This window comes from Ovis aries, chromosome 1 (genome assembly GCF_016772045.2).
Source record: "Ovis aries strain OAR_USU_Benz2616 breed Rambouillet chromosome 1, ARS-UI_Ramb_v3.0, whole genome shotgun sequence".
NCBI classification, from domain to species: Eukaryota; Metazoa; Chordata; class Mammalia; order Artiodactyla; family Bovidae; genus Ovis; species Ovis aries.
Window position 1 is genome coordinate 216655170 of NC_056054.1, and position 25212 is coordinate 216680381.

At 42.4% G+C, this 25212-nt stretch overlaps 1 long non-coding RNA gene across 1 annotated transcript in view; it reads right to left on the reverse strand.

Annotated features, from left to right (window-relative positions):
* LOC132657215 (uncharacterized) overlaps nucleotides 1–25212 on the reverse strand; it is a 108853-nt gene that overhangs the window by 53645 nt on the left and 29996 nt on the right. The gene's annotated exons all lie outside the window — the stretch shown is intronic.

The window sequence follows — 25212 nt, forward strand, 5'->3', positions numbered from 1 at the left end:
GGAGTTTAAATCTAGCTCTGTATGATTCCACTTTACCACACTCTGGCTTCTCAGGTGGTGCTAGTGGGAAAGAATCTGCTGCCGATGCAGGAGACACAAGAGACCTGGGTTCGATCCCTGGGTCAGGAAGATCCCCTGGAGGAGGAAATGGCAACTCACTCCAGTATCCTTGCCTGGAGAATAACCATGGACAGAGGAGCCGGAGAGGTATAGTCCCATGGGACCACAAAGAGTCAGACATGATTGAACACACACACGAGAGAAAGCTACATTGTATCTATTAAGTAAAACTATCTCTGAATATGACTTAATTTACTAAAACAGTATGTATTAAGGCACTGCACAAAACCAAGATCTCCATCGTCTAAAAACTGTACCTGGAAGGCTGTGGTCTAATGTGAAAACAATACTGGACTTGAAATAGGAAATTCAGAGTTTGAATCCTGACTCTGTTGTAACTACAGACATCTCATTTAAAATCTTTGAAACTCACTTTTTCAAGGTAAATTAGAGAAAACAATGGCCTTCCTACACAACTGGTGTAAAAATCAAACAAAGCAAGAGACATGGGCATAATTTTGTCAGCGATAGAGTATTATATAAATGGTAGGCTTTAACTGAGAAGAAAGACATGGACCCACAAAAGGTTATGTAACAATGTAAAAGAAGAGAATGCCTCTTTCCAAGATGCATGCAAGTTGAAGTTTGATAGATGTCACTTCTAGGAAGTGACCCATGCAACTGCTGAGACACTGAACCAGGTGCTCTGTGAAGCTCCTTCCACCTCTACACTCTGTGACACCACATGTTTGCCTGGAAAACTCCAACAATCTGGACTGCAGGAGGCACTTACTCCTTCACAAGATGGCAAATACCATTTTGTTAAGGAATAAAGAAGACACTAGGGTCCCAAAGAGCAGAGATTGAGAGAAAATTCACTCTTTACTTGTATTTCGCCTTATTTCACCTTACCTTCAAATTGCTTGATGTGGGCAGATCACTTGAGAAGGAAACACTGTAGAAGTTCAGAGAGAGCTGCAGCTAAACCCTAGTTTGAACTTGAGTGTGACTGTGTCTGATGAGCTGGGCTCAGACAGCCCAGGAGGAGTACATGGGTATGGATGGAGGAGAAGAGCACCAAGCAGGCCCTGAGCTCGGTCCCTCCTCCAGTCGGAGCCCTGGGGAGAGTGCACAGCAGCCGCAGGCAGCCACAGGCACTCACACTCCCAAGATTTTCTGTGATGCTCTGGGGACAAGCAGTGTGTCTTTCAGGCAAAGGGGAGACAAAGAGAGAGACAGGGGATTGGACCAATTTTTCCTTCCTTCCTGAAGTTCCATATGATTTGGCACAGAAAGGGTACAAAGGCTGTTACATGGGAACGGGGAGTGAAACTCTGAACTGTAAGGAGTAATGTGAGTGCCACCTTGTTTGTCTGGATATAAATGAATTCAGGATACAGGACAGTTGACTCCTAAAAGAGATTCACCTATCCTATAGCAGTGTTTCCCAAATATCTCTCCGAGGATTTATGTTTATTCCTTTCCTTTCGTATGTTCTGAATAGTGCATGCGTGCATGCTAAGTCAGGCTTCCCAGATGGCGCTAGTGGTAAAGGACCCACCCACCAATGCAGGAGACGTAAGAGACGCAGGTTCGATCCCTGGGTCAGAAAGACCCCCTGAAGGAGGGCACAGCAACCCGCTCCAGTAGGACACAACTGAAAACAACTTAGCTTGAATGCCCGTATGTATAGAAGTTGATTTGTTGCTTACAAAACAAAGTTTTTCATAATGGTATCTGACTGTGCAACCCTATGGACTGAGTCTGCCAGGCTCCTCTGTCCATGGCAAGAATACTGGAGTGGATTGCCATTTCTTCCTCCAGGGAATCTTCCCAACCCAGGGGCTGAACCCACATCTCTTATGTCTCCTGCACTGGCAGGCAAGTTCTTTACCACTAGCACCACCTGGGAGGCTTGTTCTAAATACTACTACCCATGAAACAAAAGTAACTTTTTTTTTTTTGCTGCACTGTGCAGCACATAGGATCTTAGTTCCCTAACCAGGGATGGAACCTTCTGCATTGCAAGAACAGAGTTTTAACCACTGGACTACCAGAGAAGTCCCCTCAAAATAAATTTTCAAGTTTTTTTTCTATGTTTTTTAAATGTCCAATTCAGTGGTTTTTTTAGTGTATCCACAAACTTACAGTCATCACCATCTAATGCCATAACATGTTTATCACAGCAAAGTGAAACCCATTAGCAGTCATTCCGCATTCTTCTCTCCCCAAAGTCTCTGGCAATCAGTCACTTACTTTCTGTTGCTATAGATTTGCCTATTCTGGACATTGCATATTCACACACTCTATGGACTTTCTGTCCGGCTTCTTTCACTTAACGTAACGTTTATCAGAACTTTGTTTTTATTGCCAAGTAATATGCCATCACATGGGTATACCAGATTCTGTTTATCCATTCATCAGTTGATGGACATTTGGGTTGTCTCCGCCTTGGAGTTATTATAAGCATTCATATGCAAGTGTTTCTATGACTGTATGTTTTACAATTCTCTTGGTCATACACATACCTAGGAGTACAATTTCTTGGTCACATGGTAGCTTTCTATTTAACTTTTTATGAAACTGCCAAACTGTGTCAAATAAAATATTTTGATCAGTAATTTTTTTTCTCAATGAAACCATAGACATTAATCATTGTTTCTGATCAGCATGAGATTATGCTTATTACTGTATTGACATCTTACCTTTTAGGCACAAGCAGAGAAATTTGCAGTCTAGCCTATACAGACTCACTGTGGGCAAATGGTAGTTTTGTCTAGACTTTTTGAAACTTTTGCCAATAGCTCAAGGTATCATCCCTAGAGTACCTTTGAAAGTCCACAGGGTCCTGAACTCCAGATTGGGAATGAGGCAAAGAGTAAGAACAGCTTTTGGAAATGTTTTATGAGACTTTAGGACATCTGTGCTCTCCTCTTTCTCCTCTTCCCTCAATCAGAGACCTTTATTTTTTCACTCATAACTAACATAGATCAATGGTTTAGGATTTTAGGAACTAGTAAAACAATTTTTCAAATAGTGAAGTTACATAGGATTTCCAACTTTCTATGTTCTCAAACAAGAACAGTTAAAAAAAAAAAAACTTCTATAACAATGGTATAGTTAAAGAAAAACCAATGCCAGATAGTAGACTAAAAGACGGTTTTAAAAATTCATTTTAAAAATTGTTTTTATATGCTTATTAATTTATTTTTCTTATTTTGTTATGGCCCACTGAAAACAACCTCTTAGACCAGAAAGACAAATCCGGTTATACCAAGTGGGGACAGAATAATTAAGTCTCCTGCTGCTGCTAAGTCACTTCAGTCGTTTCCAACTCTGTGTGACCCCATAGATGGCAGCCCACCAGGCTCCCCCATTCCTGGGATTCTCCAGGCAAGAACACTGGGGTGGGTTGCCATTTCCTTCTCCAATGCATGAAAGCGAAAAGTGAAAGGGAAGTTGCTCAGTCGTGTCCGACTCTTCGCGACCCCATGGACCACAGCCTACCAGGCTCCTCTGTCCATGGGATTTTCCAGGCAAGAGTACTGGAGTGGGGTGCCATCGCCTTCTCTGAATTAAGTCTACAGAGCTGTGTTAAAGTGTAAGTGATCCTATTCTCACCTACCTTGCTCGCATTAAGGACAAATTACCTGTAATGTTAGGTCCATGAATCAAGGCAAACTGGAAGTGGTCAAACAGGAGATGGCAAGATTGAACTTCGACATTTCAGGAATCAGTGAACTAAAATGGGCTGGAATGGGTGAATTTAACTCAGATGACCATTATATCTACTACTGTGGGCAGGAATCCCTTAGAAGAAATGGAATAGCCATCACAGTCAACAAAAGAGTCTGAAATGCAGTATTTGGATGCAATCTCAAAAACGACAGAATGGTCTCTGTTCATTTCCAAGGCAAACCATTCAATATCACGGTAATCCATGTCTATGCCCCGACCAGTAATGCTGAAGAAGCTGAAGATGAACGGTTCTATGAAGACATACAAGACCTTTTAGAACTAACACCCAAAAAAGATGTCATTTTCTTTATAGGGGACTGGAAATCAAAAGTAGGAAGTCAAGAAACACCTGCAGTAACAGGCAAATTTGGCCTTGGAATGCGAAATGAAGTAGGGCAAAGGCTAATAGAGTTTTGCCAAGAGAACACACTGGTCATAGCAAACACACTCTTCCAACAACACAAGAGAAGACTCTACACATGTACATCACCAGATGGTCAACACCGAAATTAGATTGATTATATTCTTTGCAGCCAAAGATGGAGAAGCTCTATACAGTCAGCAAAAACAAGACTGGGAGCTGACTGTGGCTCAGATCATAAGCTCCTTATTGCCAAATCCAGACTGAAATTGAAGACAGTGGGGAAAACCACTAGACCATTCAGGTATGACCTAAATCAAATGACTTACGATTATACAGTGGAAGTGAGAAATAGATTTAGGGGACTAGATCTGATAGAGTGCCTGAAGAACTATGGACAGAGTTTCGTGACATTGTACAGGAGACAGGGATCAAGACCATGCCCATGGAAAAGAAATGCAAAAAGCAAAATGGCTGTCTGAAGAGGCCTTACAAATAGCTGTGAAAAGAAGAGAAGCCAAAAGGAAAGGTGAAAAGGAAAAATATACCCATTTGAATGCAGAGTTCCAAAGAATAGCAAGGAGAGATAAGAAAGCCTTCCTCAGCGATCAATGCAAAGAAATAGAGGAAAATAATAGAATGGGAAAGACTAGAGATCTATTCAAGAAAATTAGAGATACCAAGGGAATATTTCATGCAAAGATGGGCTCAATAAAGGACAGAAATGGTATGGACCTAACAGAAGCAGAAGATATTAAGAAGAGGTGGCAAGAATACACAGAAGAACTGTACAAAAATGATCTTCATGACCCAGATAATCATGATGGTGCGATCACTCACCTAGAGCCAGACATCCTGGAATGTGAAGTCAAGTGGGCCTTAGGAAGCATCACTACAAACAAAGCTAGTGGAGGTGATGGAATTCCAGTTGAGCTGTTTCAAATCCTGAAAGATGATGCTGTGAAAGTGCTGCACTCAACATGCCAGCAAATTTGGAAAACTCAGCAGTGGTCACAGGACTGGAAAAGTTCAGTTTGCATTCCAATCCCGAAGAAAGGCAATGCCAAAGAGTGCTCAAACTACCACACAGTTGCATTCATCTCACACGCTAGAAAAGTAATACTCAAAATTCTCCAAGCCAGGCTTCAGCAATACGTGAACCGTGAACTTCCTGATGTTCAAGCTGGTTTTAGAAAAGGCAGAGGAACCAGAGGTCAAATTGCCAACATCCGCTGGATCATGGAAACAGCAAGAGAGTTCCAGAAAAACATCTATTTCTGCTTTATTGACTATGCCAAAGCCTTTGACTGTGTGGATCACAATAAACTGTGGAAAATTTTTCAAGAGATGGGAATACCAGACCACCTAACCTGCCACTTGAGAAATCTGTATGAAGGCCAGGAAGCAACAGTTAGAACTGGATATGGAACAACAGACTGGTTCCAAATAGGAAAAGGAGTACGTCAAGGCTGTATATTGTCACCCTGCTTATTTAACTTATATGCAGAGTACATCATGAGAAACGCTGGACTGGAAGAAACACAAGCTGGAATCAAGATTGCCGGGAGAAATATCAATAACCTCAGATATGCAGATGACACCACCCTTATGGCAGAAAGTGAAGAGCCACTAAAAAGCCTCTTGATGAAAGTGAAAGAGGAGAGTGAAAAGGCTGGCTTAAAGCTCAACATTCAGAAAATGAAGATCATGGCATCCGGTCCCATCACTTCATGGCAAATAGATAGGGAAACAGTGGAAACAGTGTCAGACTTTATTTTGGGGGGCTCCAAAATCACTGCAGATGGTGACTGCAGCCATGAAATTAAAAGACGCTTACTCCTTGGAAGAAAAGTTATGACCAACATAGATAGCATATTGAACAGCAGAGACATTACTTTGCCGACTAAAGTCCATCTAGTCAAGGCTATGGTTTTTCCAGTAGTCATGTATGGATGTGAGAGTTGGACTGTGAAGAAGGCTGAGCGCTGAAGAATTGATGCTTTTGAACTGTGGTGTTGGAGAAGACTCTTGAGAGTCCCTTGGATTGCAAGGAGATCCAACCAGTCCATTCTGAAGGAGATCAACCCTGGGATTTCTTTGGAAGGAATGATGCTAAAGCTGAAACTCCAGTACTTTGGCGACCTCATGTGAAGAGTTGACTCATTGGAAAAGACTCTGATGCTGGGAGGGATTGGGGGCAGGAGAAGAAGGGGACAACCAAGGATGCAATGGCTGGATGGCATCACTGATTCGATGGACGTGAGTCTGAGTGAACTCCGAGAGTTGCTGATGGACAGGGAGTGGTGTGCTGTGATTCATGGGGTCACAAAGAGTCGGACACGACTGAGCAACTGAACTGAACTGAACTGAACTGAGGCTTCAGCAATATGTGAACCGTGAACTTCCAGATGTTCAAGCTGGATTTACAAAAGACAGAGGAACCAGAGATCAAATTGCCAACATCCACTGGATCATGGAAAAAGCAAGAGAGTTCCAGAAAAACATCTATTTCTGCTTTATCGACTATGCCAAAGCCTTTGACTGTGTGGATCACAACAAACTGTGGAAAATTTTTCAAGAGATGGGAATACAGACCACCTGACCTGCCTCTTGAAAAATCTGTATGCAGGTCAGGAAGCAACAGTTAGAACTGGACATGGAACAACAGACTGGTTCCAAGTAGGGAAAGGAGTATGTCAAGGCTGTATATTGTCACCCTGCTTATTTAACTTATATTCAGAGTACATCGTGAGAAATGCTGGACTGGATGAAGCACAAGCTGGAATTAAGATTGCCGGGTGAAATATCAATAACCTCAGATATGCAGATGACACCACCCTTATGGCAGAAAGTGAAGAAGAACTAAAGAGCCTCTTGATCAAAGTGAAAAGGAGAGTGAAAAAGTTGGCCTAAAGCTCAACATTCAGAAAACTAAGATCACGGCATCTGGTCCCATCACATCATGGCAAATAGATGGGGAAACAGTGTCAGACTTTATTTTTTGGGGCTCCAAAATCACTGCAGATGGTAACTGCAGCCATTAAATTAAAAGACCCTTACTCCTTGCAGCAAAGTTATGACCGACCTAATCTGCATATTAAAAAGCAGAGACATTACTTTGTCAACAAAGGTCCGTCTAGTCAAGGTTATGGTTTTTCCTGTAGTCATGTATGGATGTGAGAGTTGGACTATAAAGAAAGCTGAGCACTGAAGAATTGATGCTTTTGAACTGTGGTGTTGGAGAAGACTCTTGTGAGTCCCTTGGACTGCAAGGAGATCCAACCAGTCCATCCTAAAGGAGATCAGTCCTGGGTGTTCATTGGTCGGACTGATGTTGAAGCTGAAACTCCAATATTTTGGTCACCTGATGGGAAGGGCTGACTGATTTGAAAATACCCTGATGCTGGGAAAGGTTGAGGGCAGGAGAAGAAGGGGACGAAATGGTTGGATGGCATCACCGACTCAATGCACATGAGTTTGAGTGGACTCTGGGAGTTGGTGATGGACAGGGAGGCCTGGTGTGCTGCGGTTCATAGTGTCACAAAGAGTTGGACGCGACTGAGCGACTGAACTGAACTGAACTGATCACTTCCAAGTGTGATGTATTTGTCTCTACCGCCTCCTTATTAAGAAAGGTTTCTATGCCACACATGTTCCTAGAGTTTGATTTTAAAACGGGGGGAGAAAGGCCAATAACGGAAGACTAAGAGAGGTTAAGTTCGTCTAGAGACCTGGGGATTGGGCTGAGCGGTGAAGAAAATTGAGAAAGAGGGAACAGCATCTTCTTAGGCTGAGGGTAGTTTCCTTGGGTGGGTGTGGTCCTGGGAATGGCAGATTCCAGAAAGGGCCTAAAATGTAAGGGACTTAGGTAAGGGTGACAAGAATAAACAGGAAATGTTGCTGAGATAAAGTAGGTCCTCTTTACTGTTTTTCAGAAATATTTTACGAGACTGGAATTCCTTAAAAACAATTTTTTTTGATGTGGACTATTTTTAAAGTCTTTATTGAATTTATTACAATATTGCTTCTGTTTAATCGCAAGGCATGTGGTATCTTAGTTCCCTGACCAAAGATTGAACCCATTCCTCTCGCATTGGAAGGTGGATTCTTAACCACTGGACCACCAAGGGGGTCCCTGGAATTTCTTTTTTTAAAAAATACAGAAACTGGATTTCATGATTTGAGATTCACAAAGATCATACAAAATGGAACAGAAGTTGATGTCCAGCTTTCAGACCATCAGTCTCCCATTACAACTGGTATTTCTTCTCTTCTCCAAGATACTTTTACTCTCTTCCTCTGTCTCCTACACAAAACTTTTGCTTAGGAATTAAAGAAACTGTATTTGTACAGGATACTATGCATATAATATATAAATAATTATCTTTCGCAGTTGGAATAAGTAACTTTAATGACTGTCTTTATCATTCTTTGGTTCATTTATTTGTTTATTCATTCAAAAAACATTTATTGAGTATCTCCTAAGGGGAAAAAATTTTGCCTGAGGGCTAGCTAGATAAATTAACAAAATTAATACCTAGTTCTTGAGTGAACAAATATTTGACTCAAGATATGTAAACAAGGGAAATTACAATGGTGCACAATAATAATATTACAAGGCACAGAGCTGTGGAGTGACCGATTCAGTCTTTGGAGGGGTGGGGCAGGGGGAAAGTGAAAGACTTTCTGGAAGAGATGACAACTGAGTCTAAGAAGGTGGTGGTGGCGGTAGTGTAGTCACTAAGTTGTCTCTGACTCTTGGGAATCCATGGGGTCTGACTCTTGTGACCCCATGGACTGTGGCCTGCCAGGCTCCTCTATCCATGGGATTTCCCAAGCAAGAATACTGGAGTGGGTTGCCATTTCCTTCTCCAGGGCATCTTCCCAACTCAGGGATCGAACCCATTTTCCTGCATTGCAAGCAAATTCTTTACTGACTGAGCCACCAGGGGAGGCCCGCCTAAGAAGGTAAGTAGCAACATATCAGGCAGACTAGGGTGGATAGAACATTCCTGGAAGAGAGAACAGAAAAATGTGAACCAGTCGCAGTTCCACTGTAAAAAGTGTGGGAATGGCGAACGATTAGGCTGGAGGGCAGCAGTCAGAGGAAGGAGATGGATTTGGGACTTTGGCATGGGCCAGCAAAGAGATGTACTCAAAGAGGCATAATATGATTTGCATTCAGAAACCTCATAGTGTAAGACAGAGTAAGCTAGACAAAGAGAGACCAACTAGGTAGCTCTTGCAGCAGCCCAGGTGAGAGAGAAATAAAGCCAGGCTATGATAGAGATGCAGTCCATCAAGGTTGGAAAGGGGAGAGAGTCCTTCTGCCTGGGAAGATCTGGGAAGATATCTGGGAGATGGGATTTGACTGTCCTGAATGAACTGAACTTCAAAGGCACAAACAGAAGAAAATGGGGGACTTCCCTGGTGGTCCTGGGGTGAAGACTCCCTGCTCCCAATGCAGGGGGCCCAGGTCCAATTGATCACTGAGTAGGGAACTAGATCCTGTACGCCACAGCAAAGAACCCACACATTGCAGCTAAGACCTTGCATGGCCAAAAAAAAAAAAAAATGAACTACTTGGGGATAGTCTGTGTTGACTCTAAACTCACAGTACCCAGCACAGATCAAGTCACATAGCAACCTTTTAGTGTCTGTTTGTTGGATGAATGAAAAATGAGTTCCAGGATGTGTTAGTTATCTCTTAACACACCTCCAAATTCAGTGGCTGAAAAGAACCACCATTTATTTTTGTTTGCCTGTCTACAGAGTAGACAGAGAGCTCTGCTGGTCTGGGCCCAACTTGGTTGACTTCAGTGTCAGCAGCCATCACTCACTCCAGCATCTGCAGTCCTCTAGTAGGTTCGTTAGTGGTTGGACGGCTGTCGGGTTGAGAGACAGGGTGACTGAGAGCCACGTGTGTCTTAGTATCTAAGTAGACTAGCCTGGGCTTATTCCCATGGTGGTGCTGGGGTTCCAAGAGAGTGAACAAAGGCATGCATGGCCTCTCAAGGCTTAGGCTCAGGACCTACAAAAATTGCATCACTTCTGTTGCCTCTTGCAGCCCAAGTAAGTCACAAGGCCAGCCCAGATTCCAGAGGAAGAGAAAAACGCCACTTCTTGATAAAAGAAAATAGAACGTCACATTCCAAAGGGAGGTGGATACTGTAGGGAAAAGAATTGCGGTTGTGTTTATAATCTATCACACAGGCAGAAGGAAGAGGCAGAGCAGGGCTGGAAGGTGGACTGTACTAAGGATCTTTGGGCTTTCTCAGTGGCTTAGTGGTAAAGAATCTGCCTGCAATGCCGGAAACGCAGGAGATGCAGGTTTCATCCCTGGATTGGGAAGATCCCCTGGAGAAGGAAACGGCATCATCAGGACAGCGTGGAATGACAGCAATCACTCACAGGCAGGCTAGGGGGAACAGTGGGGCGGGGAGCTAGGAACGCATAGAAAAAGACTGAGCTGGATAAGAATGTAGAAGCCAGACCACAAAGGGCTTTGAAGGTCAGGCTGAGGATGTTTGGACTGTGTTTTCCACTCCCTGGGCAGCTCTCAAAAGTTTTTGTGATAGGAAATGACACCATCAGAAGAAACCTCAACCAATGTGAGAGGCTGGGGGAGCTCATTTTAGCCCTTGGTGCTTGTCATTCGGGAGTGGGCTGTATATTACAGCTATGAGAAAGGCACTGAGCTGTAAGGGCTCTCTTCGGGTCTCTCCATTATTTCTCCCTGCTGAGTGCTCCCCAGGTGGCAACTGGACTCAATCCAAACGGCAAATAAGGAGCCAGTCCAAGTTTACTGAGACCACCACATGAGTAAAGATTACAACATTCTCAACAACTTACAACATGTTTGCCAGCCCAGGCTAATTTTTAGCTCCTACTTCCTCTTCTTTGGAAGTATTTTGGTCATAAAGTGAATGCAATTAACCATCTCTTATATTTGTGGGGAATAAATACTAAACCTGGTGGTGGAGCAGTTGGGTTATTTTCAAAGCCCAACCACTCTCTCTTTTAAACTTTAAGTAAACTCAACACACCCTCTTGCACAACTCTTGAACTAACTCGGGGGTTTGCTCTCTCTGCTCTGCCGTGCTGGGAATTCAACCAAAGAAAGGCTAGCCATGGAGAGGGAGAAGCCGGGTCCCCGGCACGTGAATAAGCTGAAATTCTAAGCCATCTTAAATGACAAGTCGTTACCCTCTAGGGATAAACTCCTTGCTTTGATCTTTAAGGTGTACCAACATGACAAAATGCCCATTCCTTGGTGGCTCAGATGGTAAAGAATCTGCCTGCAGTGAGGGAGATCTGGGTTTGATCCCTGGGTAGGGAAGATCCCCTGCAAGAGGGAATGACAACCCACTCCAGTATTCTTGCCTAGAGAATTCCATGGACAGAGGACCCTGGTGGGCTACAGTTCACGGGGTCACAAAGAGTTGGACACAACTGAGCAACTTTCACTTTCACTTTTTTTCAACATGACGAAACAGGTCCCATCTCTCAGGCTAAAAATGGCAGCATTTCCGAGTGCTTAGCTCTCTTAAGAGGAAATGTGGGATGTTCTTCTCCCCACTTTTCTGTCATTAATTCCTGTGCCTCCTCCAGAGGCACCTTGACAACATGAACCCAGGACTGTGGCCATCTGCCTCTCTGCTTTATTACTAGGGTCTAACACTTAAGTAGTGCTTACTGATTATTAGTCAAATGAATATATGAATGAATACTGGAGCCAAACACGGTACTCACCTGTGACAGCTGTGTTTTTGTGGGCAGGTTACTTGCTTAGCTTTCCTAAGCCTCAGATTTATCACATGTCAGGCAGTGATAAGAGGCTCTAGCTCAAAGTTTTCAAGGAAGAAATCACCCATACAGGTTCAGCTCCATGGTGGATGCTCAGTAAACAAAAGTTGAGAAGAACAAAAGAAAAAGCCCCAAATTCTGGCAAGGTGGAGTTCTCTCCAAAATGTGCAGAAGAGACATATGGAGCAAACCAATTCGATTTATCTGCAGCTGGCAGGAAAGTGTCATGAGACTATTCTTGCTTTTTGGGCTCCTGCCATCTCACCAAAGCCATTCCCTTCCTCATCTGGAGGTAGGCTTTTGAAGTGCAGTCCATATGTCAGATGGCAGCATGACATGGACTAAACATGAACTTCCATTACTAAATACAGCAAATAGCTACTGCAGGGGGTATTCTTATGTGCCTCTCAAAAGATGTGTCCAAGTCTTAACTCCCAGTACCTGAGAACATGACCTTATCTGGAAATGAGGTCTTTTGCAGACATAATCAAGTTAAGACAAGGTCATAGTGGATTAGAATGAGCCCTAAATCCAGGGACTGATGTCTTTATAAGGGAGAGGAGAGGGATATTTAGACACTGAGACACACAGGGAGAAGGCCATGTGACAGCAGAGAGAAAAATTGGACTGATGTCCCTGGAAGCTAGGTTTCCCCGGGGGCTCAGTAGTAAAGAATCTGCCTGCCAGTGCCGAGATACCATAGACATGGGTTTGATCCCTGGTCGGGAAGATCCCCTGGAGAAGGACATGGTAACCCACTCCAGTATTCTCACCTGGAAAATTCCAAGGACAGAGGGGAAAGTCCCATGGACAGTCTACAGGGTCTCAAAAGAGTTGGACACCACTTAGCAACCAAACAGCAGCAGTAACAACAACACCTGGAAGCCAAAGAAGGCCAAGGATTGCTGGCAACCGCAGAAGCCGGAAAAGGTAAGGGAAGTTTCTCCCCTAGAGCCTTCAAAGGGAGTAAGGCCCTACCAAAACCTTAATTTCAGACTTCTAGCCTCCAGAACTGTGAGAGACTACGTTTCTGTTGCTTTAAGTCACCCAATTTGTGGCAATTTGTTATGGCAGCCCTGGCAAACTAATACACATACAAACAGCATTCTTTTTTTTTAAGTCCTTAGGATTTGTTCCCAGCCTTTTCTGGAAAAAGTTTCATACCCAGAACAAAACACTTTCCGGTCACAGGACATTTTCAGACATGTGAAATCAACAGTCAGAGGAGTAAAGAAGGGTAACCAAGGGGTCATCAAGAGGAGGTGGCAACGGAGATCAAGGCAAATGTGGGCATCCGCAGGGCCACAGTGGGCAGTGTTAGCCAGAGCCGGCTTTCAGCCGAGAAGGGCCAGGTGGGGCCGGCTTTGCCAGTTGTTGCAGAAGACAGGTGCCATGAAGTCAGCCTGCCCAGGACAATTGCAAAAGTCATGCAAGGTCAGGCCAGAAGCCAGGCTTGGAAATGCCCATGTCGGGCATTTGAGCATTCCTTCCATCCTACATCATGGGGGCTCTGGGTTTGCTTATACTTGCAAAGGGCTGCTCTGGCACTCAGGCTGACTTAAATCATTCCTGGAAAGCTGTGTTTCCTATGAGTTAATGGTCTCAGTCTGTAATGGACCTTTCATCAGCTGCTGGGGTATCCCCTTATGTGTGTATCACCTACGGGGACTTGGGTCATCCCCTCCTCCCCACCTTCTGTATTCTGATATTGGAACCCAAACCCCCACGAGTAGGCTGAGCTCACCAGGGATCAGGGCCAGATAAAGGGAGCAGCATTGTGGGAACGCCACTGGCTACTCACAGAGACACACAGAGGACTGGTGTGTGGGCTGTTGAAACAAATGACCGTGGTTCCCTCCCCATGACCTCTGATAAGGGGGAGAAGACTGTGGCCTGTGTGTAATGAAATTTTGGTTAAAATTTCAAAGCACACATCTATTTTGGAAAGACCCCCCAAGCCAATGGTTGATTGTAAATGTTATTTAAAAATTATTCTTGAGGGTCCACTCTGTGCAAGACTTTAAGTCTATGGGTCTCAGGCTTCAGAGATCATGACTGTTGAAGGCTCATAATTCTGTGTGGAAGATGGAGCCACGCAAGCCTTTGGAGATGAAGCCGGATGAAGGGCCACGTAAAGGCCAGTGAGAAGGCAGCTAGAGTAGGGATCACACACCTGGTCTTGAGCACCTACTCTGTGCCAGGGGCTGGAGACCCTGGGAATAAGTGAGGGTCTTGCCTTGGGGAAGATTAAAGGCAAAATAACTTCAACATAAGCAGCCAATTTCTGGCCACTTCTCTCTTCCCACCCCGCTCCCCCCACTTCCCTGTCCTTGTCATTCTGGCCCACTTTTTTCACAGTATTCTCACTTTCTGAAACAAATTTGCCATTTTCTTTGTTACTCGATCATTGTCTTTCTTCCTCCCTGGAATGTGTGCCCAGTGAGAACTTCTTCTATGCTCTCCCCGAAGTCTAGTGTGGTATCTAGCACTTCATAGTTGCTCAACGAATATTTGTTGACTAAATGGAATACAGCCCAGCAGGAGTAAAAGACACCAATAAAGAAAAGGCATTAAGATTATTGGCTTTGAGTCTGGATTCCCTAGGTTTGAACCTGAGCTCTTCTGCCTACTCACTCTTGGACCCTGATCTCTTTACTTAACCTTTGTATGCCTCAGTTTCCTCAACTGTAAAATGGGAACACTAACATAATCTGCCTCACAGGATTGTTAGGAGGATTAAGTGAGTTCATACATACAAGAAACACTTCAAGCAAGGATTAGCAGACATTTTCTTAGAGAGCCATACAGTTAACTATATTGGCTTTGCAGGTCATACGGTCTCTTTGCAATGATTCAACTCTGCACTTTCAGCACAAAAGCAGTCACAGACAATACACAAAGGAATTGAATGTGGCTTCTTCCCAGGTGGCACGGTGGTAAAGAATGTTCCTGCCATTGCAGAAGATACAGGAGATACGAGTTTGATTCCTGGGTTGGGAGTAGGAAATGGCAACCCACTCAAGTATTCTTGCCTGGAAAATTCCATGGACAGAGAGACCTGGCAGGCTACAGTCCATGGGGTTGCAAAGAGTCAGACATGCCCGAGCACACACGCATTCATCTATCCACATTTCGAGTAAAACATTAAGAATTATAGCATAACATAAAACATATAAGAATTATAACCCCAAAATAGTAACCTATTGACTGGGAACTCAAAGTCTTTCTTTCACAACAAATTCACTGTGTGACTTGAAAACTCCCTAAGTTATAGCTTTGTTGCTGTTGTTTAGTTGCTAAGTTGATGAATGGAATGGGAGGGAGTTGCTTAGTTGCTAAGTTGATGATGGATGAGAGGAGGTTAAGAGGGAGGGCACATATGTACACCCATGGCTGATTCATGTTGGTTTGACAGAAAATAACAAAATTTTGTAAACCAATTATCCTTCAATGAAAAAGCTAATTAATTTTTAAAAAAAAAGAGGGCTCCCCGGTGACTCAGTGGTAAAGGATCCACCTGCCGATGCAGGGGACATGGGTTCGACCCCTGGGTCTGGAAAATCTTCTAGAGAAGGAAATAGCAACTCTCCAGTACTCTTGCCTGGGAAATCCCTTGGATGAGAAGTCTGGCAGGCTACAGTCCTTGGGGTCGCAAAAGAGTTGGACATGACTTAGTAACTAAACAACAACTTCCATTCATATGAAATCTCTAGCAAAACTATATAGAGGCAGAAAATAGATTGAGGAACTGGGGTCAGGGGGAGAAGGGATGGCCCATAAGGGAACATGAGGAAACTTTTGAGGGATTTGAGAGTATTCTAAATTTTGATTGTGGTGATGGTTATGTGACTGCATAAATTTGCTAAAACTTATACAAACATATGGTTCAAGCGTATAAACTACACTTCAATAAAGTCATGAAACATAAGTGCTATGTATATTTTTTAAGTTCAGCTAGATTATTCTTTCTCAAATTGCATATTTGTTTTAGAAAATGTTCATGGTATAAAAATGGAAAACAAAACCTTAAGCCTACCCACCAGAGATAACTACTATTAACATTTTTGAAGAGTTAAGATTGAAAAAAATAATATACCCTGAGTCTTCAGTTCAGTTCTGTTCAGTCACTCAGTCGTGTCTGACTCTTTGCGACCCCATGAATCGCAGCACGCCAGACCTCCCTGTCCATCACCATCTCCCGGAGTTCACTCAGACTCACGTCCATCGAGTCCGTGATGCCATCCAGCCATCTCATCCTCTGTCGTCCCCTTCTCCTCCTGCCCCCAATCCCTCCCAGCATCAGAGTCTTTTCCAATGAGTCAACTCTTCGCATGAGGTGGCCAAAGTACTGGAGTTTCAGCTTTAGCATCATTCCTTCCAAAGAAATCCCAGGGCTGATCTCCTTCAGAATGGACTGGTTGCATTTCCTTGGGGTCCAAGGGACTCTCAAGAGTCTTCTCCAACACCACAGTTCAAAAGCATCAATTCTTCAGCGCTCATTAATGTTAAATCTTGAGCACTTTACAAAATTCTTCAAAAACATAATTTTTGGCAGTTTGAAAAGTCTCTTTTGTGTGCTACAATAGTAGACTTACTGACCGTTCCCTGTTGTTAGACTCTGAAATGTTTCCATATTTTACTCTTGTAAAGTTAGACTCTGAAAGTATAATTTAGCTCCAAAGTGAATGTGAAAGTCGCTCAGTTGTGTCCGACTCTTTGCGAGTCCATGGACTATACAGTCCATAGAATTCTCCAGGCCAGAATATTGGAATGGGTAGCCTTTTCCTTCTCCAGGGGATCTTTCCAACCCAGGGATCGAACCTAGGCCTCCAGCATTGCAGGTGGATTCTTTACCAGCTGACCCACAAAGTGCCAAAAGTTATAAATAGTTTCCAAGGCCCTTGATAGATGTTTTAAAGTATCTGAGATTCTTTCAGAAATAGCGTGCAATCAGCATGAGAGAGGGACCATATTACTGCCTCTCTGTCAGCACTGTTTCCTTCTTTTTCTGTTTCTTCAAAGATTTCAGATTGCTTTGATTTCTGGTGAGGCTGATTTGTTAAGTGCTGTGGCCGTCCCTGTGGCTGCTTAAACACATCCCAGTCCTTCTCCCACTGGGAACAGGATACATTTTCATTTTTTCCCCCTTTGAGAATAGGCTTGCTTTGCCCATATGACTTGCTTTGGTCAGTGAAATGTGAGTGAAGCAACATGTCACTTCTGGCAAGGAGTTTCAAGAGCCAGTGCAAAACTGGCCACATATTCCCTATTCCCTGCCTGTATGATCATGAAAGCGTCAGTCACAGTGGAGCCTCTGTCGGTCTGGGTCCTTGAGCGACCCCATGACCAGGGGTCCCCAGCCGACTCACACTGGGAGGTAGCATGAGTGAGAAGTAAACCTTACTAAATCACTGAAGTTCAGAGTTAGTTGTTACTATGGCATAATTGAGATTGCCTTGTCTCATGTATTTTTGTATGATAACAAGGTGAAAAGCTGACCAAAGTCCTTCCACTTTAGGAAAATGCATAAATTGGTACTAGGATTGTGTAATTATGAAACAAAGGAAACCATATGTCTTCACACAGCCAATGATGTTTCAATCTGAAAATAATTTCCTAATGCACTTCTATAAATAGAGTGAAGAAAGGAAGTTATTTGGTTCACAGGAATAAAGTAAACCATGGGCTTTTATGAAAATGGCTCCAAAAATTCAGTAAGGAAGGGGAAAAATCAATTCTGGGACTTTCAATTGATCCACGTCTAATTTGCTTTGTGGCCTTCTACTGTTGTAACCCAGACAACATTGTGATTTCACAGATGCACCGCATGCTGAGAAGTGTTTAGAGGGGTACACAGGACGTGTTATAACAATCAAGCTGCTGCCCAGGGATGGAGCATTTAGTGTTTGGATCTCTAACAGGAAGTCATTTTTCTTGTCAAAGGAAAGACAATAAATGATCTTTCCCAAGGCCACACAAGCAGAAACACACACAGGATGTGGAAGGTCAGGTAGAGCTCCAGTGGTGGGGAAACAGAGACTCACATGAACAGCAAGGAGATGATATTTTGGAAATTGTATAGGCAGACAGATTAGAAATGTTTTGCATAGGTATTAAGGGCTCCTAAGAAGTAGCCTGTCAGTACAAGTAAGCCTGATATTTAGGGCCAGAATCTATACAGAATCCCCAGAGATCATAAAAGCAAGAAGAAAGGAAAAGAAATCATAAAAAATGCCACTGGCTAAGTATTTTCACCCTACAAAATGGTAACAAAACTCTCCTACATACATAGTATTTTTTGCTGTTGCACACAGCATGTCATATGTGTATGTGTACATATATACATACATATGTATTATAGTCTGAGTATAATTATTCTCAAAAATCATTTTACTATCTTTAAAATGCCTGAAGTTTCAGAACGCTTCTGGGCATTGCTATAGAGAGATATCCGGGCTGGTGGATTCTTTACGCAGTTATTAGAGTCAAGATTCTAGTGCCCAGAATGGGAAAAACAATAAATAAACAGCACCTATTCATCCCCATGTCTCTGTTAAACAATGCATTGCTTTGAGGGTTTTTGTTTTTTTGTTAGTTTGATTGTTTGCTTGCTTGTTGAGAAAAAATATTGGTAAAGTATGAGTGATTTTCTTCATTTACTATTGGAATATTTATAGTAACCTTGATGTAACTGATACAGAGGAAAAAAATATCAAATAGAAAGAAATAATAAGAAAATTATAGCTAGAAATAAAGATTTCTAGTGAACGTAGTTTACAACCACAAAATCAACAAACGATTCTTATATTGGGAAGAATCATTAATGTTCAGATTTTTAATTTTGACTTCAAAGACATTTTTAGTGAGAATATAGAAGAATTTTTACTTTTCCAAAATCAGACTATTAGACTATATCTTTTTTGGATTTCAGTAATCACAAAACATCAATTGAGCAGCACAACTGAGCACAAAGGGAAAAAAAAAAATCCCTACAGATCTACTTCTCTTGGAGAAGATTATAAAGAAGTAAGAAAACAGGTTGATTTTCTTCCCTTGTACATTTATAAGTAAATGAGAATAATCCTTATGGTCACAGGGATTTGTTTTGAAGGTTATGATGTCATAATAATATAACTAATATTTATAGAGTATCTACCACACTGCAGACAGTTTAATCTTCAAAAAGCACAGTCAAGTCAGCTGTGGTAGACTCTTACACCGTAGTCACCAGTTAGCCACATCTCTCCGTATTCACAGTCTTATGTATTCCTTTCTGTACTGATTCTGAGCTTGGTTTGGCTAATGAGACATTGGCAAGCATGGTATAAGCAGAGGTTGGATAAGAGCTGAAACACTGGGTTGCCCTCTTGAGATCTAGTTTCCATGTACAAAGCTCAGGCTAGATTACTCAGTGATGACAGGCCATCTGAAATGAGGCTCTGGAGGATGAGAGGTCATCTTAGATTCTTCCAGCCCCAGCCAAGCTCCCTGCTGAATGCAGCTGTATATGTTATTCAAGCAAAACCAGAGGAAGAACAACTCAGCTGAGCCCCACCCTGTAGAATGATAGAAAAGTAATAATAATTGTTGTATTAAGCCACTATATTTTGGGGTGATTTGTTACAAAGCAATAAGTAACGGAAATGTGGGTAATGTAATCTATAAATGACAAATATGGAAACTGAGGCTCAGAGAGTTTAAATATAATTGTCAAAGTCTTAGAATACCATTGTCAATTCCAAATACACCACATAAAATCTCAAGTCCTTTTCACTATTCTCTCCTCTAAATTCATAATTGGATATCTAAATGTCTACTTGAAAAGAAAGTGAGAGTGAAGTCGCTCAGTCATGTTCGACTCTTTGCGACCCCATGGACTGTAGCCTACCAGGCTTCTCTGTCCATGGGATTTTCCAGGCAAGAGTACTGGAGTGGGGTGACATTTCCTTCTCCAGAGGATCTTCCCAGCCCAGGGACTGAACCCGGGTCTCCTGCGTTGTAGGCAGATGCTTTACCGTCTGAGCCACCATGTCTCCTTAGCTGAATAATAAACATCTCAAATCTAAAATGTTCCAAAGTAACTCTTGAGGTCCTCCACCTCCTCTCTCTGGGTTCCCTACCTCCGTACATGGCACCAGTACTCATCCAGTTGCTCAGGCCAAAATACTGGAGTTATTGGGAATTCCCTGGCGGTCTCACTGCCAGGGCCTGGATTCAATCCCTGGTCAGGGAACTAATATCCCACAAGCTGCTTGGTACAGTGAAAAAAAAAAAAAAAGTGGAGTTATCATTGACCTGTTTCTTTGATTCATATCCTTCAACCAATCTGGTAGTCCTGTCTACTCTTAACTTCAAAGTGTCCTCTCAAACTGACCTTACTGCTCATCACATCTTCCTCAACCATTCCAGTGCTGGCTACCAACACATCTTGAACTACTACCATAGCATCTGGGCAGGAGGGGGTTAGTGAGGAACCAGCAACAGAGAGAGCCAAGGGAAAAGGGAAAAGAGACAACAGAGCAACACCTTCTGAGGCAACAGCTCTTGCTGTCAACCCCCGCCATCCCCCGCCATCCCCATCTCTAGCACTCTTGGTTATCCTCAGGGAAATGAGGCTGGAATCTCATAAGGCAGCAAGAGAGGTCTGCCTTCTCTCTTTCCCCTTTTCTCTTTCTCCTTTTCTAGAAACCCATTTCCCCTTCTCTAAAACCTATAAAAATGGGTTTTAGCCCATTTCTGGAAAAGCACAGTAACTGAATGTTTGCACGACACCCCTCCACACCCCACCATTGATTTGAGAATGAGATTCTACATCTGACTTCAGGGAGATTACAAGGGTAGGAGATTATGGCCTCGAGCAGGTTTTATCCCTTCCTCTGCACACTCATATGTTGCTTTGGATTTTGAAGGTTTATTTCTCAAGAGAGGAGATCTGGACCAGGTGGGGTGGGTGTGAGTATGGTTAATTGACTAAGCAAGGCCAGGACTTCCCAAATAAAATGTTATTTTTAAAAGAGAGAGAGAGAGAAAAAAGCACCAGGATGTGCTAGCCCAATAAATAATTCATTGGACTGCCTATTCACAGACTAATAGAAAAATATTGCAGAATGGCCTACATGTCGATCAGTGTGCAGTTAGTTAAATAAGCACTATGCAGATGTCACTTGTAAAACCCAGATTTATACATTAATTGTATGTTTTACCCAGGCAAAAGCATAATATTTTCTAACTTCACTTCAGATTCTATTAAAATCTCCCATGGCCTTGAAAAGGTTACCTGACATCTTGTAGGCCAGATCCAAGGCTGAATAGACATGTCCCCTGCTACTGAGTGTACAATAGCCAAACATTCAAACAACACTTGCTGCCCATCCAGAGAAACACTGAGGGCTGTGATCCTTCTGGCCCACTGGAATCCTCCTGACTTCAGGGTGCACAGCTGCAGCAGCAAATGCAAGGCAGAATGCGTGTCTGCAAATACCCCAAACCCAGCTCCATCAGCAACTGCCACTTCCACCTCAACAATTTCCTAATGGTTTGATATGCTTTTAAAAGAAAGAGGATGAAGATGTACTATGACTACCATATTGCTGTTACTACTACTAAAAGTCCTACTATGTCCTAGGAATTGTGTTAAGTGCTTTACCGGCCATTCCCACCCCCCCCCCCACCCCACCCCCCCACTGAGTTATTTCTCATCACAACACTGTGAAGCAGATCCTATTTTTATTCCATTTCTTTTTTCATAGAAAATGTCTAGAAAATGAAAAAACACAGAGTAATCAAAGTTAGCTCACAGACAATGACACAACAAATTGATATCATGTAGCTCCCGGTGAGACACACTCAGAAGGAACTAAAATCGCTTCTATGGTATTCTTGCTCAAAGTGCATAGCTGGAAGTCAGTCAAAGTCAAACCCAAACTGAGGGACATTCTTAAAAATACTGGGTGGTAGTCTTCAAATGCATCAAGATATGAAGACAAAGACATTGCAAAGCTGTTCCATATTAAGGGAAACAAAATGAGACAACTACAAGCAGCATGTGGATATAGACTGGATTCTGAACCAGAAAAGGAACATTAGTGGACAACTGATGAACTTAAGGACAATTGATGAACTTAAGGACTGTGGATCAGTATTTTGCTAATATTAACTTTTTGATTTTTATCCTTTCTCTGTGGCAAAAAAATGACAATATTTGGGTAAACTAGGTGATGGGTACTCAGAAATTCTTGATGCTATTTTTCTCATTCTTTTTTTGCAAGTCAAAAGTTATTTCAAAATTAAAAGTTGAAAAATGTAAAAAAGAAAAAAAATGTTTTTTTTAAAACAGTATAGCACTCCATCAGGGAATCTCAGGAGACATAGCAGCTGGTACCAAATAAGGAATGGAAAATGAGACTGTTTCTCTTCCCACACCTCTTGATATCATTTGAGGTTTGTCCTTGGAGTGGTTCATCCAGAAGATAAATTTCTCCTGTGTAGAATTTTTGTGAGTGACAGTCTGTTTGGATTTGGAAGATAACTTAGAGGGTTTCCCTGGTGGCTCAGACAGTAAAGAATCTGCCTGCAATGCAGGAGACCTGGGTTCAGTTCCTGGGTTGGGAAGATCCCTTGGAGGAGGGCATGGCAATCCACTCTAATATTCTTGCCTGGAGAATCCCCATGGACAGAGGAGCCTGGCGGGCTACAGTCCATGGGGTTGCAAAGAGCTGGACACAACTGAGCGACTCAGCATGCACACATTCTTAGGGGGCTTGTTTTTCGAAAAAGACACCTGAAGCTCAGAAGGGCATGAGGCTGATGGACCTGAGGTCACACAACAGGAGAGCCAAGATTAGCACACAGATAGTTCTTCTGGGTCACAGGATACTATTTCTGTTCCACCACTTTCAAATTCTGAAAGAGGACACTGTTGTGCCAGAATCCATGGTGTAGGGGCCTCATCCAGTAGCTATGTGTTTCTTTCTAACTACTAGCCAGAGATTTGCTTCTCTGGGTAAGATACTCATTCATTCATTCCTTTAGCACAAATTTATTGAATCCCTCAAGTGCCCAGCACTACTTGAAGGGCTACAGATACAGCAATGATCAAAAACAAAGTCCTTCAATTCTAGCAGGCTGGCCTGGGTTCTGAAACATTTTCTGCCACTAATGACCTACATGACCTGGGGCACATTCTTTTAGTTTGCTCTTTTATAACCAGAAAGAAAGAATTACTGAAAAGTTGTTCTGAGTATGAAATAAGATACCAAATCTAAGCTCTTAGCAGAATTGTCTAGCATATAAGCACTCAATAAATGTTAAATAATACTGTTATTTTTTTCTGTCCAACCTGAGACCTTGTCAGTTATGTTAGCTGGTGGAGGTATCTGGGAGTTCTCAGAAATTCTAGAGAATATTTCTAAATGCATTGAAAACTCACATTGAGGAAGGTGAATTTTCCCAACAGAGTAATTTTCCATTTCCCACTCCATTTCTTTGTTATTTTCAAAGGTAGATAAACAATAAAAAAGAAAGGGCAAGAAAGGCCAGCTGAGAAAACCGGTGCTGAGTGCGGAATCCAAATAGGAGTTATAATATGCAGAATATCTGATAAGTTTTATCTAGATTCAAATGAGACTGTTCTTGAAGGCTGGTTGCATTGAGCCTCTTCATGGGCATAATTCGACTGCCACTTTAGACAACTCTTGATTATTTCCACAAATGAAAAGAATAATAGACACTGTACATAAAACAAGGCAAGCAGAACTCACTAATGCTGCTTGAGGAAAGCTTCCAGGGCCTCCTATTGCTATGTTCTGAGAACATGATCCTTGACACTCTGCCACATTCCTTGTTACCTGGCTCCTTAGGATCAGGTCCATCTAGGTACCCACCTTCTTCCTCTCCCTCACCTTCTCCCATAGCACCCAGCAGAGGGCCTCAAACACAGAATGTGTTCAACAAATAAATATGAAATAAATAAATTTATCTGGGGGAGTGAAACCTAGTCAAGCAATAAGAAAATAAAGTCTAATGTAGTTTAAGTTCCTTCAATTCATTCAAAATTCTGTCCACACAAAGGTGGTTGGAACGCAAGTGAATAGAATGTATTTCAGTTTCTCATGCTCCCTATAGAACAATTTTCAATGAGAGGTGGGATATTTAAGGGTATGGTATCATATTCTCCAATCACAAACTCTTTAGAGAAATGACAGTAAATAAATCCAATCAATAGATCTATTTGGCTATATATCCCAAAAGTCTGTGAGCAGACATCACTGATATTACAGTAAGTGTACCTTCACCTTCCTTGATAAGCAGAGATGAAATCAGTATTTCTTAGAGATGCTCCAAGTGACTCTATGGAACAATCAGCATTGAGACTCAATGTGTAGATACATTACGTGTTTGAGTACCTAGCCCAGTGGTTCATGGCATTTGTCAAACCCCAATTTCAAATTTCTGGAGGAAAGAACCTGTGTAACTCAGCTGGGATCCGGTAGCTACCTCACTTCCAATCAAGGTGACCAGGCAGACAGGAACACATCGCTCAAATTGGTTTTCTGGATACCAGTTCCTATGATATCACCATTCCTGTGATTAGTCCACGAAATTCTTCAAGAAAATGAAGGGTGTTATTGTAAGTTGGGCAGATACCTAAAATTGTGGTGCAACAAATATTCAGAGTTGTTTCTACTTGTTTCAGAATAAATTAAAGTAGCTTCCAAAGACCAACGCAATGCAAACACTTTTTAAAAACATCATTTGCATGAAGAGATCTAGTGGATTCGAAAAGAAATCATAAGAGGAGCAGATGAAAAAGAGGTAGAATTGGTGCTCCAAGCTATGACATGAAGCCCAGCTCACTCTTAGAAATGAATCCCAAATTTGGCTGTAAGTTTCCTTGCAGCAAATACAAAGAAAGTAAACCAGCTACATGATTCATAAGATAAAACATACCAGTCACTAGTAATAGGGCAGCTCTTCCTGAACAGAGAACTAAGAATTTCTCTTGTGTGGTTTAGTGAGCCCTATTCTCAATGACCTTCCTGTAGGAAATAAGAAAATGAATTATTATGACATCATTCTCTGTAGGTCTACAGCCCAAGGTCAAGGGTAGAGGGCAGGGCAAGTACAAAGAGCAGAGTGGTCTGTGCAGAGCGCTTGAGGATGGGTCTCAACTGGTGGATCAGAGAACAACATGTTTTGAAGCAGGGCTTCATTTTCATTTTGAAGAGAAACCTACTTCAAATTTCTCT